Below are 16,151 nucleotides of genomic sequence, written 5' to 3' on the forward strand. Positions count from 1 at the left end.
CTGAAAAAGTTTGTGGAAATATGGAATTGAAAAATAATGGTATTTTTTCCATGGATAATTTGTAAAAATTAGGCAGTTAATAGTTAAAATATTACTCCTATTTTAGGGGAAATGTAGTAGATTGATGGAGGTAAAGATACATGACAAATTACTATGATAGTACAATCTTAATACAGAAACCATTTGCTTTTGAAATTTGATCAAAAGGCTATAACTTTTTTCCATATACTTTTTTCTTTTTTAACTATTGTTTTTATTGCAACTATCCTAAATCAACTTTGGGAGATAAAAAAGAAATATGTTGTTTGCACTAACCCAAGGATGCCAAAGAAAGAAAGAAATGTGACTAAAATATTTCATCATTTTCTCTGGAATCCAAATGATTTAGTGTTACATTTGGAAAGATAATTTGTGAGCGCTTATGAATCAAGTTAATCAATCTGAGCCTCAGTTTCTTCTGTAAAACAGAATCACAGCACATCTGAACTGGGAAGGAATTTAGAAATATAAGTATTTGTGTACCTATCTATAAAATAGAGATTGGAATAACTATTCCATCAATCTGAAAAGATCCTTGCAAAATTCAAGTGTCATGTTTAAATTGCCAATTCAGCCCTACCACATACCTATGCAAGGTGTTATTATTGCACACAAAAGCACTGATTTAGGAATACATAATGTGATTGAAGTTGTCAAGGACTTCATTCTTCTTGGTTCAACTATCAACACTCACAGAAGCAGCAGTCAATAAATTAAATGACGTATTGCATTAGGCAAATCTGCTGCACAAGACCTTTTTAAAGTGTTGAAGAAGAAAAATGTCAGCTTGAGGACTAAGGTGTGCCTGACCCAAGCCATGGTATTTTCAATAACCTCATATGCATGTGAAAGCTGGACAGTAAATCAGGAAGACTGTAGAAGAATTGATGCTTTTGTGTTATGGTGTTGGAGGAGAATGTTGAAAGTGCCATGGGCTGCCCAAAGAACCAACAGATCTGTGTTGTAAGAAGTGCAGCCAGAGTGCTCCTTGGAGGCCGGGATGGCCAAACTTTGTCTCTCATAGTTTGGACATATTGTCAGGAGGGACAAGTCACTGGATAAGGACTGGTTTGTTTGTTTGTTAAGGTGGAGGGTCATAGAAATCGTGTTTGTTAAGGTGGAGGGTCAGAGAAAAAGAGGAAGACACCCAGAGAGATGGATTGGCCAAGTGGCAGCACCAAATGGCTCAAGTGTGGCAACAGTAGTGAGGTTGGCCCAGGATCAGGTAGTATTTCATTCTGCTGTGCATAATGTCACTGTGAGTCAGTACTGACTTGATGGCACCTAACAAGAACAACAATAGCAGTATGATTGGACTTTTTCTTTTTCTTTTTTTTTTTTATCAGATAAGGAGATAGTTTGAATAGTTTAAGATTAAGCAACATTAGTGCTTTTGTCTGCCATCTTATTCTGTGAATTTCAGAAAGGGATGAATCATTGATACTGATTTTAGATGACTCAAGGAGAAAAAGAAAAAGTTCATTAAGGAGTTTGGAGAGTGGGTGTTTATAGGAAATTTGGCTTTCATTGGTCATCTCCTGTGTCTCTGAATGAGCTAATGCTTTATATACATCATTGGGCAAAATGTGTTATTTACTGAAGAACTGGAGATTGGATTGGGCCAGTGACAGAGCTGAGGTTTCAGCACCTGTAGAAAATATTTCCTGTAAAAGGAGGTAGAGGAAAGGGCAGGATTAAGGATCTATGTTAAACCTTCACTAGTTTTTTAGATTTCCATTCTGAGTTATCACAGTGATAATGGAGGCTGGCTTGTCTCTTTTCTCTGGACAAGAAAACAGGTTGGACTCTACAAAATGGCTCAACTCTGGACTGCCTTGGTGGATAGAGGAGCTTAGCTTAGGTTACATTTAGTTTTTGTTTTGAAATTTCATGCCACCACAAGACGCTCAGAATTGTACAGGATGGAATACTAGGTCTAGGGAATACAATGATAGATTTGAAAAATAAACTACATGGCTACATACAGGTAAAAGCAAAATGCAGCTTACCGGAATAGTACAAAGAAGCGAGTCCTTAAACTCACAGAGACTTTGTTCCCAGTCCTGAATGCCAGCTGATGTGTCCTGCTCTAGTGGTGCATGACTCATCTTTCTGAGGACCCTTGAGATCTCTGTTCAGAAAATGCAACCTGGAAATCATTTGTGTACATCTGATGCCTTCACTCAGTTTAGAGGCAGTTTCTCGTTTACCAGGTTTTCCTTGACACAACATACTTGGTGTTAAAGGGTTTATCATATACGTCTCCTCAAATTTGAGTCATGCTGTTGTTGACTCTTTAACCATTGAAATATTCCCATCCAGCTAATCCTGGTGTGGTGCTGTAGGATCAGCACTGGACCGCCAACTACAAGGTCAGCAGTTCAAACCCTCCAGTTGTTCCTTGGAAACTCTATAAGGATCACTATGATTCAAAACTGAGTCGGTGCTTAACATCAACAATCTCTGTTGTGTATATTACTCAAAGTATTTCTTGAGCTATGGAATGTGGCTTATAATTATTGAAAGCCTATGTATATTCACTTGTATACAATGATCATGTTATTCAGTGTTGTCGAGCTGTTTCAACTCAGAGCAACCCTATGCAGGGTTTCTGAGGCAACAAATCTTTTAAGAGAGCAGAATGCCTCATCTTTCTCCCATAAAGTGGGTGGTGGGATTGAACTGCTGACCTTGTGATTAGCAGTCTAGTGCGTATCCTACAGAACTACCATGCTCAGAACAATGATCATAGCAATTAAAAAAAAAAGTTAAGTGCATTAGGTAGGTATGTACCTGGGTAATCTAGATGAGTTAGTATCAAACACATATTATAAATGTAAGATTTATTTTAGTTTATTTTTCTTTCAAATACCTTTCATGCTGTTTTTTTTAAAAAAATAAAGTTAAATCATGCTTATTATCTCATTAGACTTTCACAATTTAATGTTAGTTATTATGGAAGGAACTATTATTTCTATTATTTAGATGAAAAACTGAAGTTCAGATATCTACAACACTAACTCAACAGTTCTAAGACTCTGAGTATTATAAAATTTGTTTTCTTCCAATCTTGCCAGTTTTACCTTATGATATAGTATTTTAAGATCTGGAATATTCTTTTGAGGGGAAAAGAAGCTTGAATATTTGCTTGAAAGCATATGATATACTTTTTTAAAGGAAAACTTACAACCATTGATCATTTATTTATGAATGAGATAACCAGCTAAATTATTTTGAGAATATTGTTTTTATCTACAGTTTTGGCTGAATTCATATGAAATTTTTGCCACAGAAACCTTAAAGAAAAAAAAATCCACTGTACAATAAGACAAGAATCTGAAGTAAATAGGTGAAAGAAGCAACTGTAGTATTTTTATGTACTTTTTGGATTTTTTCTTATAGTAGAGTTTGTAGCTAGCCATACAGAAATTGTGATATGCTGTTTAATTACATTTTTGCTGATTTTTTCCTATAGATTTTAACTCTCAAAAAAAACCCCAGCAACAAACCTTTTGAAAGCTAGGAGCCTGTTCTTTACATTTTTTTGCCCCATCTCACACCACTCCCAAAGCTTTCTACTATAACAAATGACAATTAAAAACACATTAGCCCATTAGTTGAAGTTACCAATTTAAGTAAAATGTTGGCCCAAGAAGCCATTAATTTAAAATTGGTAATAGATTCTCTAGGTCAGTACTGGCAATTAATTTTAAACTTTGATTTACAGCTAGAGGCACTGCCAACTTGCTGTCATAGAATTATAATTACAAGCTACAAAGACCAGAAACACATGTCTATTTTTACTCTACCACCCCCCCTCCCCCCCATAGTAGTGTTCTTGCCAGTCTACATCTTGGAAACAAGGATGATGAGGCTTTGTCTCCCCTACTTTGGACAGATTATCAGAAGTTTCCAGGCCCTGGAGAAGGACATCATGCTTGGTAAGGTAGAGGGTCAGTGAAGAAGAAGAAGACCAAAACGAGATGGATTGGCACAGTGGCAACAGTAATGGGCTCAAGTGTAACAGTGATTATGAGGAGGGCACAGGACCAGGCAGTGTTTCATTCTGTTTTGTGGTAGGGTCTCCACGAGTCGGAACCTACTTGATGGTACCTAACAACAACAACATGGAGTGGCTGGTGGGTTCAACTGCCAACCTTTAGGAATTCTACACAGTATCACCAGTGCTCTTTCCTGATCTACCTACTGCCCAGTGTCTTTTAATTTTTAATGTGCACATGAATCACCTGGAGATCTCTTAAACATGCAGATTATGATTCACTCATACCGTAATTTGGGATGTGGCCTGTGATTTATTACATCTAACAGGTTCTCAAGAATGCTGGTTCTGATGATCTTTAGACCCCATTTTGAGTATCAAGGTACTAGCCAAAAACAAAACAAAAAACACCAAGGTAGTTGCTATCTAGTCAATTCTGACTGTTGGTGCCCCCAGGTGCATCATAGTAGAAGTCTGCTTCACAGAGTTTTCAATGGCTGATTTTTCTGAAGTAGATCAGCGGGCCATTCTTTCTAGGTGCCTCTGAGTAAACTAAAACATTAAACATTTCCATTACCAGTTGAGTGCATTAATCATTTATGCCATTATTTGAATAGGATCATTAAGTGGCTCTGTGTTTCAATTTAGTCATTAGAAAATGTAGGTTACATGGTCATCTGACATTGAGGAACTAGGTATTACAAAGAGCAGAGAGGAGATGAACTAGTGCATTAAGAGAGCCTTGTGTGTATTAGCCACAGTTTGAGATCCTGTTTAGATGATGTGTTTGAATATGCAGAACAAGCCTTATGAAATAACAGTGGAGTATATTATTCTTCAGGGGTCATAAAGGCACATATTGAAATGCGCTATTATTCATTACTGAAGGATCTAATTATGGATTTGAATTATAACCCTTTAGCAGAAGGTCAGGACAGGTTGGATGGCATTTATAAGGTCATAGAATCTATTAGTGGTGTTGAAAATGCTAAAACTCTCTCTTTGATGCCCTCCTTCTACCAATATCATACTGATTCTTGGGAGTGAATTTTTAATGAAGTCCAGAGAGATATCAGTATAAATGTGGTGCTTTGCTGTCTTGTTCAGTCTAACTAAAGGTTGCTTAGAAGATGGAATGTGTGTGTGTGCGTGTGCGTGTGTGTGTGTGTAGGGAGAATTATGATGTGTAGGTATGCATAGTGATCAGAGGACATCAGGTCCTTCAGCTCCCCAAATGATCTTTTTGACAGCAACACTTCTACTTTTAAGTATATAGATATAGTAGAACTAAATTTCTCTCAACCACCACTCATCTATCAGTTTGCCATACTGTAGAGCTGTATGTGTTTCTGGGATGCTGGAAGCTATACCATTGGTATTTTAAATACCAGTAAGGAGCTCTGGTAGCGTAGTGGTTATGAATTGGACTGTGAACCGCAAGGTCAACAGTTCGAAACTACCAGCTGTTCCGTAGGAGAAAGATGAGGCTTTCTGCTCCTGTAAAGACTTACAGCCTTGGAAACCCTGTACAGGGTCACTATGAGTCAAAACCAACATCATGGCACTTAACAACAACAACAACAACAACAACAACAACAACAACAACAGGGCTACCCATGATGGAAAGGTTTCATCTGAACTTCCAGATTAAGACACACTAGGAAGAAGGAGAGGTGGGCTACTTCTGAATCTTTAGCCAGTGAAAACATTATGAACAACAATGGAACACTGGCAAAAAAATACCAGAATATTGAACAGAGAAACATGATGAAGAGCACCAGAATAGTGTCAGATATAGTGCTGGAAGATGAGCCCCTCAGATTAGAAGTCACTCAAAATAAAACTGGGGCAGAGATGCCTCCTCAAAGTGGAGTTGACATTGATGATGCAAATGGAGTAAAACTTTTGAGACCTTGATTTACTGATGGGGCAAAACACAAAGTGAGGAGACACTGCTGTAAACAACCTTTAATAATTAAAACATACAATGGATGAAGTATGAATCCAGGAAAATTAAAAGTTGTCAAAAATGAAATGGAACATATAAAGAGCAGTCGTGTAGGCATTGTTGAGCTGGGACTGACTGGTATTGACCATTTTGAATCTGACAATCATATGGTTTACTATGTCGGGAATGACAGATTGAAGAGGACTGGCATTACATTCATCCTTAAAAAGAACATTTCAAATCTATATTGAAGTATAATGCTTTTGGTAATAGTATATTATCCATATACCTACAAGGAAGACCAGTTAATACCATTATTATTCAAATTTACACACTAACCACTAAAGCCAGTGATGACAAAACTGAAGAACTCTACCAACTTCTTCAGTCTGAAATTGATCAAACATCCAATCAAGATGTATTGATAAGTACTGGTGATTAGAAAGTAAAGGTTGGAAACAAAGAAGAAGAATCAGTAGTTGGAAAATATGACCTTGGTGATAGAACTACTGCTAGAGATCACAGTATAGAATTTTGCAAGACCTGTGACTTACTCATTGCAAATAACTTTTTCAAACAACATAAAAAATGGTTATACACATGGACCTCATCAGATAGAATGCACAGAAATCAAATAGACAACATCTGTGTAAAGATATGGTGGAAAACCTCCATATTATCAGTCAAAACCAGGCCAGGAGCTGGCTGTGAAACAGACCTATCAGTTGCTCATAAGTGAGTTCAGGTTTAAGTTAAAGAAAATTTGGCTCTCCATGAGAGCCAAAATGTGACCTTGAAACTATCCCACATGAATTTAGATTAAAAATCATATTAAGAATGAATTTGATGCATTAGACACTATGACTGAAGACCAGAAGAGTTGTAAGAGAACATTAAGAGTATCATACAGGAAGAAAGCAAAAGGTCATTAAGAAGACAAGAAAGAAGGAAAAGATCAAAATGGCTGTTGGATGAAACTCTAAACCTACCCTTCAGCATAGGGAAGCTAAAGCAAATGTAAGAAATGAGGAAGCAAAAGAGCTTAGCAGAAAATTTCCAAGAACAGCTTGAGAAGACAAAGCCAAATATTATAATGAAATGTGCAAATACATGTATGTAGTTTGAAATCCAAAAGGGAAGAATATGCTCAGCATTTCTTAAGCTGAAAGAACTGAAGAAAACATTCAGGCCTTTAGTTGAAATATTGAAGGAGTTTATGGACAAAATAGTAACTGATACAGAAACATCAAAAGAAGACGGAAGGAATACAAAGTCGCTGTAGCAAAAAGAAATGAAGATGTTCAATTATTTCAAGAGATTGCATATGATCAAAAGCCAATACACTGAAAGAAGATGACCAAGGTATACTGAAGGCATTGGCAAAGAACATGGCTCTAATAACTGATGGAATACAAATTGAAATCTTTCAGCAAACTGATGTATCACTGGAGGCACTTACTCATCTATGCCAAGAAATTTGGAAGAAAGCTACTTGGCAAACTGATTGGAAGAGATCTGTATTTTTGCCCATTCCAAAGAACAGTGACCGAATGGAATGTGGAAAACATCAGAAAAACATCATTAATACCACATGCAAATAATTTTTAAATGACTGCAATAATACATTGACATAGATCTGACCGAGGTTCAAGCTGTATTCAGATGAGGACATGGAATGAGGGATATCATTGCTGACACCAGATGGATCTTGGCTGAAAGCAGAGAACACCAGAAAGATGTTTATGTATGCTTTATTGACTATATAAAGGCTTTGGATTGTGTTGGTCATGGCATGCTATGGATAACATTTAAAGAATAGATATCTAAGAGCACTTAATTGTGCTCATGAGGAACCCATACATAGACCAAGAAGCAGTTATTTGAACAGAACAAGGGGATACTGAATGGTTTAAAATAAGGAAAGATGTGCACCAGGATTGTATTCTTTCACCATATTTATTCAATATGTATGCTGAGTAAATAAACCAAGAAGCAGGATTATACGAAGAAGGACATGGCATCAGTATTGGAGAAAAACTCAATAACAACCTAAGATATGCAGATGATTCAACCTTGCTTGCTGAAAGTGAAGATGATTGAAAATACTTACTGATGAAGATGAAAAATCTCAGCCTTCAATATAAGTTGCATCTCAATGTAATGAAAAAAAAAAATCCTAACTGGACTAATAAATAACATTATGACAAATGGAGAAAAGATTGAAGTTTTCAATGACTTCATTTTGATTGGATCCTCTATCAACATTTATGGAAGCAGTCAATAAATTAAACGATATATTGCAGAGAACACCTCTATAGAGTGTTCAAGACCAAAGATGTAAATTTGAGGACTAAAACGCACCTGACCCAAGTCATGGTAATTTCAATAATCTCATATGCATGTGGAAGTTGGACAATGAATAAGGAGAATCATAATGATACATTTGCATTATGGTGTTGTAAAAGCCTATTAGAAATACCATGAACTGCTAGAGGGACAAACAAATTTGTATTGGAAGAAGCACAGCTGAAATGCTCATAGAAGCCAGGATGGTGAGACTTGGTCTATCATACTTTGGACATATTACAAGAAGGACCAATCCCTGGGGAAATACATCATGCTTGAAAGTGTGGAGGGTCAGAGAAAAATAAGACTCCCTAATGAGATGGATTGGCTCAGTGGCACCAGCAATGGGCTAATGCATAGTAATTGTGAGGATGGTACAGGACCAGACATTGTTTGTTCTGTTGCACACAGAGTCATTATGGGTCCAAACGGACTCAATGTCACCTAACAACAATAACAACTAATTTCCCCCAAAGCATCGTCTCTTCCTAAATTTGAGAAAACAGGATATCGTCAAAATGTAGAGAAAAGTAAAGTGACACAGAATAAGATAACAATGGTCAAAAGCTAGGAGGTGGCAATGGAAATAAAATAGAAGCAATGAATTTAAGGGACATCCAAATGGGGAAAAAAAAGTACTAAAGCTTGAGATCTATCCATTTATCTGTCCATCAATTTCATCTGTGGAGTAGAAATAAAATTCATTTAGAAGTTAGCATCATGGGCTTGATGATCAGATAAGATCAGAATTTAAATCTTTTGTTTTTATTTATCTTTGCTTTTTATTGTGAATTGAGTGAAGGTTAACAGAGATCATTAGTTTTACAGTCAACAAATCTTACTCTTTGTTTCATCTCAGTGATTTCAGTCCTCTTCGTGCAACAAGAGTTGTCCCACTTTATTCCTTGAGTTAGTCATGTACAAACATCCTCTTTCAAACTCATGTATTTGTGGAATATATAACTATATACATATCCCACTCTTCCTGTCTTACTCATTCAGCATATGTCTCAATCCATGCATCAACGCACAGAACACTGTTGTTCCAACAGTGTTACCTCTATCCCCTTTAGCCCTTGCATATTTCTCTGTCTTTACCTATCTTAATCATTCTTTCATGAATCTACCTCTTCTTGCATCTGGCCCTCTCCCTTCTTGTATATTGTCCTTTCCATCACCCGAGTTAACATGTGTCTATTCTCTAGCTTCCCTCCCACTTCTGGTAACCTTCAAAGAATATTTCTTTTAGTATGATTTTTTTTTTAACCTTTTACAATATTGGTCTCATACAATACTTGCCCTTTTGCTATTGACTAATTTCACCTAGCATAAAGTCCTCCAGGTTCATCCATATTATGAGGTATTTCACAGATTTATTGTTTTTCTTTAACACTGCATAATAGTCCACTGTGTACATGTACCAATGTTTGTTTATTCACTTTTTCATTGATGGGTAGGAGTCTTAGTGTGGCGCTGTGGGTTAATGCGCCAGACTGCAAAGTGGTTTGAACTGCAAGGTCTGTGGTTCAAGCTCACCAGCCACTCCTTGGAAACCCTATACAGGGCCCCTATGAGTAGGAAGTGACTCAATGGTACTTAACAACAACAACAACATTGATGGATATTTAGACTATCACCATCTTTTTTGCTATTGTAAATAGCGCTCTGATGAACATTGGTATCCTAGTTATTTTCTTGTGGATACATACCAAATAGAATGATTGATGGGTTATATGGTACTTCTAATTTCAACTTTTTGAACAAGCATCACAAATGTGGTGGAACCATTTTACACTCCCACCAACAATGTAGGAGGGTCCCAATCTTTCCACACCCTCGTCAGCATTTGGTGTTTTCTATTTTTTTTTTTTTTGCTATTAATGCTGGGGTAAGATGATATTTCATTGCTGTTTTGATTTGCAATTCCCTAATAGTTCCAGTCCTTGTGGAAGGACAGAATGCTTAGTAAAGTGGAGGGCCAGGGAAAAAGAGGGAGACCCCGAACGAAATGGTTGGCACAGTAGCAGCAACAATGAGCTCAAACATAGTAGCAATTATGAGGATGGTGTAGGACTAGGCGCTGTTTAGTTCTGTTGGACTTGGGTTGCTATGGCTTGAAACTGACTCAATGGCACTTAACAACAACAATGGCTAGTGAGCATAAATACTGCCTGAATGTCTTCTTGGGTGAAGTGTCTATTCATGCCCTGTGCCCATCTTCTAATTAAGCTGACTTTTTCTTATAGAGGTGTTGCATTTTTCTATAAACTTTAGAAACTTATCCCTTGTCTGATACGTCTTTGCAAAAAAAAAAAATTTCTTCCCTGCCTTTGGCTCCCTTTTTTACTCTTTTGGCAAAATCTTTTGATGCACAGAAGTGCCTAAGTTTTTAGGAGGTTCCAGTCATCTATTTTCCTTTTTGCTGTTTGTATATTTTTAGTAATGTTTGATTGTGTGTTTGTACCATGTATGAGAGCCCCTAAGTTTGTCACTGTTTTTTCGTTGATGATGTTCATTGTTCTAGGGTTTACATTTAAGCCTTTGTTCCATGTTGAATTAGTTTTTGAATATGGGTCTTCTTTCATTCTTCTGCAAATAGATGTCCAGTTTTGCCTGCACCATTTGTTGAAGACACTTCCTTTTCCCCATTTAGTGTGTTTTGGTCCTTTGTCAAAGATCAAGTGACTGTTGTTGTTGTTGTTAGGTGCCATCGAGTTGGTACTGGCCTTATGCACAGCAGAATGAAACACTGCCCGATCCTGGGCCAACCTCACTATTGTTGCCACACTTGAGTCCATCGATGCTGCCACTTGGTCAATCCATCTTGTTGGGAGTTTTCTGTTTTTTTTCTCTGACCCTCCACTTTACCAAACATGATATTCTTCTCCTGTGACTGGTCCCTCCTGACAATATGTCCCAAGTATGAGAGAAGAAGTCTGGACATCTTGGCCTTCAAGGGACACTCTGGCTGTACTTCCAACACAGATCTATTTGTTCTTTTGACAGCCCATGGTACATTCAATGTTCTCCTCCAACACCATAACTCAAAAGCATCAGTTCTTCTACAATCTTCCTTATTCATGGTCCAACTTTCACATGCGTATGAGGTTATTGAAAATATCATGGCTTAGATCAGGCATACCTTAGTCCTCAAGCTGACATCTTTGCTCTTCAACACATTAAAAAGCTCTTGTGCAGCAGATTTGCCTTATAAAATACGTCCTTTGATTTCTTGGCTGCTGCTTCCATGAGTGTTCATGGTTGATCAAAGAAAAATGAACTCTTTCACAACTTCAATCTTTTCTCCATTGATAAGAATGTTGTTTATTGGTCCAGTGGTGAGGATTTTTGTTTTCTTTACATTGGGATGTAAAATCCATACCAAAGGCTATGGTCTTTGATCTACATAAGTATTTTAAGTCCTCTTTGCTTTCGGCAAGCAATGTTTTATCATCTGCATATCGCAGGTTGTTAATGAGTCTTCCTTCAATCCTGATGTCATGTTTTTCTTTATATAACCTAGCTTCTCGGATTATTTGCTTCATGTTCTACATGAATTTCCTTCATATTTTTTTTCTGTTTCTTTGTCTAGCTTACAGTATTGACAGATTTATCTTCAAGCTCACTAACTTGGGCTGTCATTGATTTAAATCTACTCCTTTGTCCTTTCAATGTTTTGCCCATTTCTGAAATCTTAATATTAATCTTCTGGATTTCTATTTGCAGGTTTTGTGTCATCTCCAATCCTTTATATATTTTGCTTTATTGTTCCTGTAGTGGTTTCCTGAATTCTTCCTCTTTTTCTCTACCTTTCTGTCATATCTTTGGATTTATCTCATATCATTCCCTTAAAGTATTTTTCAGGTAATTCCAATGCCTTTTTTTTTTTTTCCCCTAAAAAATGTTTTCTAGCTCTGCCTTTTGGTCACTTGTTTGAGACATTCAGTTTTGTTTCTTCATGTGAACAGAAATTGTCTACTGCTTTCAAGACATTGTGATGTTGTTGTATTTGTATTAAGTTGATGATTGTATGTTGGTGTATTTTATGCACTCACCAAGTGCCTCCTGGTAGGTATGGTCAGGAGATAAGCGAGTACACTGAAGTTCAGTTTAGGATGAATTTGTGTGACATTGGTTGTTGTCATTGATCTAGTGTACAGCCACTGATACTGGCATTTACTCAGCAGGTGGTACTAGAGGGTACAGTTGTGTCTGGGCTGTATCGCTGCAGTCACTATCTCCTATCAGGTGAGGCAAGAAAATAAAGCATACACACAGAAATAAGGAAAACAGGCCAGCAAACAGCAAAAAAAAAAAAAAAAAGAAAGAGAGAGAGAGAGAAAATAATAAAGAAAAAAAAGCTAAATGCATGCAACTGCTAGCAAAAAATTCAAAAATCAAAGTCAGAAAACAGGAAAGGGAAAATAAAATATTAAAAATAGAAAAATAAATTAGAGGAAATAAAAAGAAAGAAAAAGACCTAAACATAGTTATGAAAAGGAATGAGTAAAAGGGAGACCAGAGAGTCATAAAAACAACAATACAAATTAAATAAAGAGGGATAAAAATAAAATAAATTATTAAATAAGAAGAAAGAAATAAGCAGCAGCTGTTGGGAAAGAGAAGCAGCAATAAAATGTAGTAAAAATGAAAGGGAAGGTAGTTGAATTTAAGTTTTGATTTCTCCATGTATGAACCATATCACTGTGGCATGCGATTTATTCTCCCTAAGTCTTTTACAAGTTTATTCATGGGTAATTAATTTATTTGATGCATAGCAAAGACATGAAATCTGAATGTCCGAGAGAATGATGCTGCCATTAATTACAGTGGGTCTTCAAGGGAAAAGCTGACTTTGAAACATGGATAACATCTTAAGCAAGTTACATAAACTGCCATGAACATGATTTGTTGGTGTACAATGGTTTATGGAGAGTGTATGCAGTTCAGAATTGGCCACCGGGGTTAGATTTCCAACTTGATATAATACAGAGCGATTGTTAGGTATGGAAAGCATGATTCAAAATCACAGGATGTAACACAATATGAACAATATCAAAGTCAAATTTTGTCTAGTCTTCTTTTGCCTATCGTTGACCTTCCATGCCTTATGAAATACTTATTACCAGATGACAAATAAGGTGTAAGATCTACAGCACACCTAAGAAGAAAGAGATGTAGACAATGTAAGTCAGGACAACAGTATCAAGTGTCAATAAGCAAGCTGGAATGAGACAGAATCAGAGACTTCACTTAAACCAAGTCTGGGAATACAGTAAAAGGAAGAAGAAAGTGGCAAATCTGCTGTTGGATAAACACTGGATTGTTAAACCAAAGGTTTGTTGTTCAAATCCAGCAGTTGCTCTTGGGAAACCCTATACAAGTTTGCTATGAGTTAGAACTGGCTAGATAGTCCTTAACAACAACAACAACAACAGAAAAATAGGACAAAATTAATTGCTAAATTTCCAGACAACTATCAAATCCAGGAAATTCATAGAAACTAAGGAGTATAAAGGCTGGTAGAGGAACAAATATGAATAATCAGTAACTGATTGTGATCTTTGATATCCAACTGGTAGGGTGTTTCCCTCCCCCTGGTATCAACCTAGAGGGGACTGGTCCCAAGAGAGATGATAGGAGAGAAAGGCTTCAGGTCTGGGTAACCAAAAGAAGCTGCCTGTTAGCAGCACAAAGATCAGGTCGAAGGATTCCCAAGTATATGAAGTATTCCTGGTGAGATTTCTTCTCTCTGTTTTCCTGTTTCTTTATGCTGCTGCTAAACTTAGCCTCCAAAGTTCCTTGTTGGGAACTGAACCTGTTCTTTTAAAGATTTTATGCCTAACAAAGAGTTAGGAAAGATAAGAAGGTATAGGAGGAAGAGCAGTGGAAAGAGAAATGGAAGTGACAGTAAGTGAGAGAGTGACAGAAAGTTCAGGATCATGGCCTACATATCAGGCATCGCCTGGTGTGGCGCTGTGGGTTAATACGCTGGACTGCAAAGTTGGTATGCACCACTAGGTCAATGGTTCAAGCTCACCAGCTACTCCTCAGAAACCCTATTCAGGATTGCTATGAGATGGAACTGACTTGATAGCACTTAACAACAACAACCTAGAAACCGTAACTAATTTGTTATTCTTGTGCAAAGCTTTCTGAGGGAATATCACTTTCCTCTGTATACTCAACTACGTAACTTCATGCTTAGTTGGACGTTGCTTGCTAGCTTTTTTTTTTTTTTTTTTCCTTTGAGAGAGAAATCCTTGTTTCTTAAATCAGATATTTTTTTCAGCTTGGGGAAGATAGAGACTTTTTCAATCCATATTTACCCAGTTGATATCTATATGAAAGACAACTGGGAACATATTGATTGATAAAAGTATTGCAAAGTGATGTTTATTCAAGACTCAAAATATATCAGGGACTTTATAGGGCAGAGATATAGCTGTAGTCGCTGAAGGCTGTAACTTGAGAGTATCAGCATTAACTGAGGAGAGCTAATTTACTCTTTTCCCAAAGGAAAAGAGGTTGACAAGAATGATTACAGCAAAATACTAAAACACAAAGAGTATCACATTTTTTAAAAATTGAATTCTTGAGTGTTTGGGATGTTTTCATATACTTATAAATCATTTTGTGACTTATCAATCATTTTGTGGCATTTTACAGTGTAACAGGCTTTTGGTGTTTGTGAAACATCATTTTGAAATGGCCCCAAACTAGATTTTTCTTTCTTTCTTTCACTCTTGCTTTTTAAAAATAAAATTGACATTTTTTATAAATTTATGAAACTTGAGTATTAGATGTATTAGATTATTAAAGTATTAGGTGTGTTAGATGCAGCTCTTTCAACAGCAAGTTATAGAAGTAAACTTGCTTTATATTAAAAAAAAATTGTTGTTGTTAGGTGCCATTAAGTCAGTTCTGACTTATAGCAAACCTATAGCAAACTTATAGCACAACACAATGAAACTCTGCCTGTTCTTGCAATTGTAACAAATTCCTCACAATTGTTGTTACTTTTGAACCCATTGTTTTTGGCACTGTATCAATCCATCTTGTTGGGGGCCTTCATCTCTTTTGCTGACCCTCCACTTTTCCAAGCATGACGTTCTTTTCCAGGGACTGGTTCCTCCTGATATGTCCAAAGTATGAGAGATGAAGTCTCACCATCCTGACATCTGGTATTCCATGGTACTTTTAATTCACTTTGCAAACACCATTTGAATTGTGCAAGCAAAGAAAAGATTTAGAGAACTTGAGGGCAGGAAACCAAATTGATTCTCGGCAGTGGTTTGGGCCTTCAAGTGTCTCTCCTCTCTTCGTGAGACTTCTCATTCACTTAATCTTTATTGATCTTGGAAAATTTGCTTTTCCTGACAGATTAAGGCTCTCTCGTGGCTCCCAAATTGACATGTTTTCAATTTCCCAAAGTTACTGAAATGAGAGAAAGTGTTTGACGATGAACCTGGCACCTACAGCAGAAGATAATTCCTGGTTTGATCATACATGATAAAAATATGGATTCTGGGGACTCAGTCCTGTGGATTTGGGACATAAAGGCAGATATCAGGAAAAAGAAAGAGCTTATGGGTTTGGTGGACACACCAATATTTGTCTCTCTTAATATTCCTGGAATTCTCTTTAGCACAATAAATATTTGCCAAATGAATTATTTTCTGACCAAATGCACTGACATCATGTTTGGCTAGATGAATGTAGAAGCTTTTGTATTTTGAACATCGAAATAGTGGATCGTTATGAAATGACTGCTTTAACAGTCAACTTCAGACTAAAGTTACACTAGTTAAAAGAATG

At 36.7% G+C, this 16,151-nt stretch overlaps 1 protein-coding gene across 1 annotated transcript in view; it reads left to right on the top strand.

Annotated features, from left to right (window-relative positions):
• Window positions 1-16,151, top strand: part of MLIP (muscular LMNA-interacting protein) — a 346,096-nt gene that overhangs the window by 260,485 nt on the left and 69,460 nt on the right. The gene's annotated exons all lie outside the window — the stretch shown is intronic.

This window comes from Chrysochloris asiatica, unplaced genomic scaffold (genome assembly GCF_000296735.1).
Source record: "Chrysochloris asiatica unplaced genomic scaffold, ChrAsi1.0 scaffold00019, whole genome shotgun sequence".
In the NCBI taxonomy this organism is placed as follows: Eukaryota; Metazoa; Chordata; class Mammalia; order Afrosoricida; family Chrysochloridae; genus Chrysochloris; species Chrysochloris asiatica.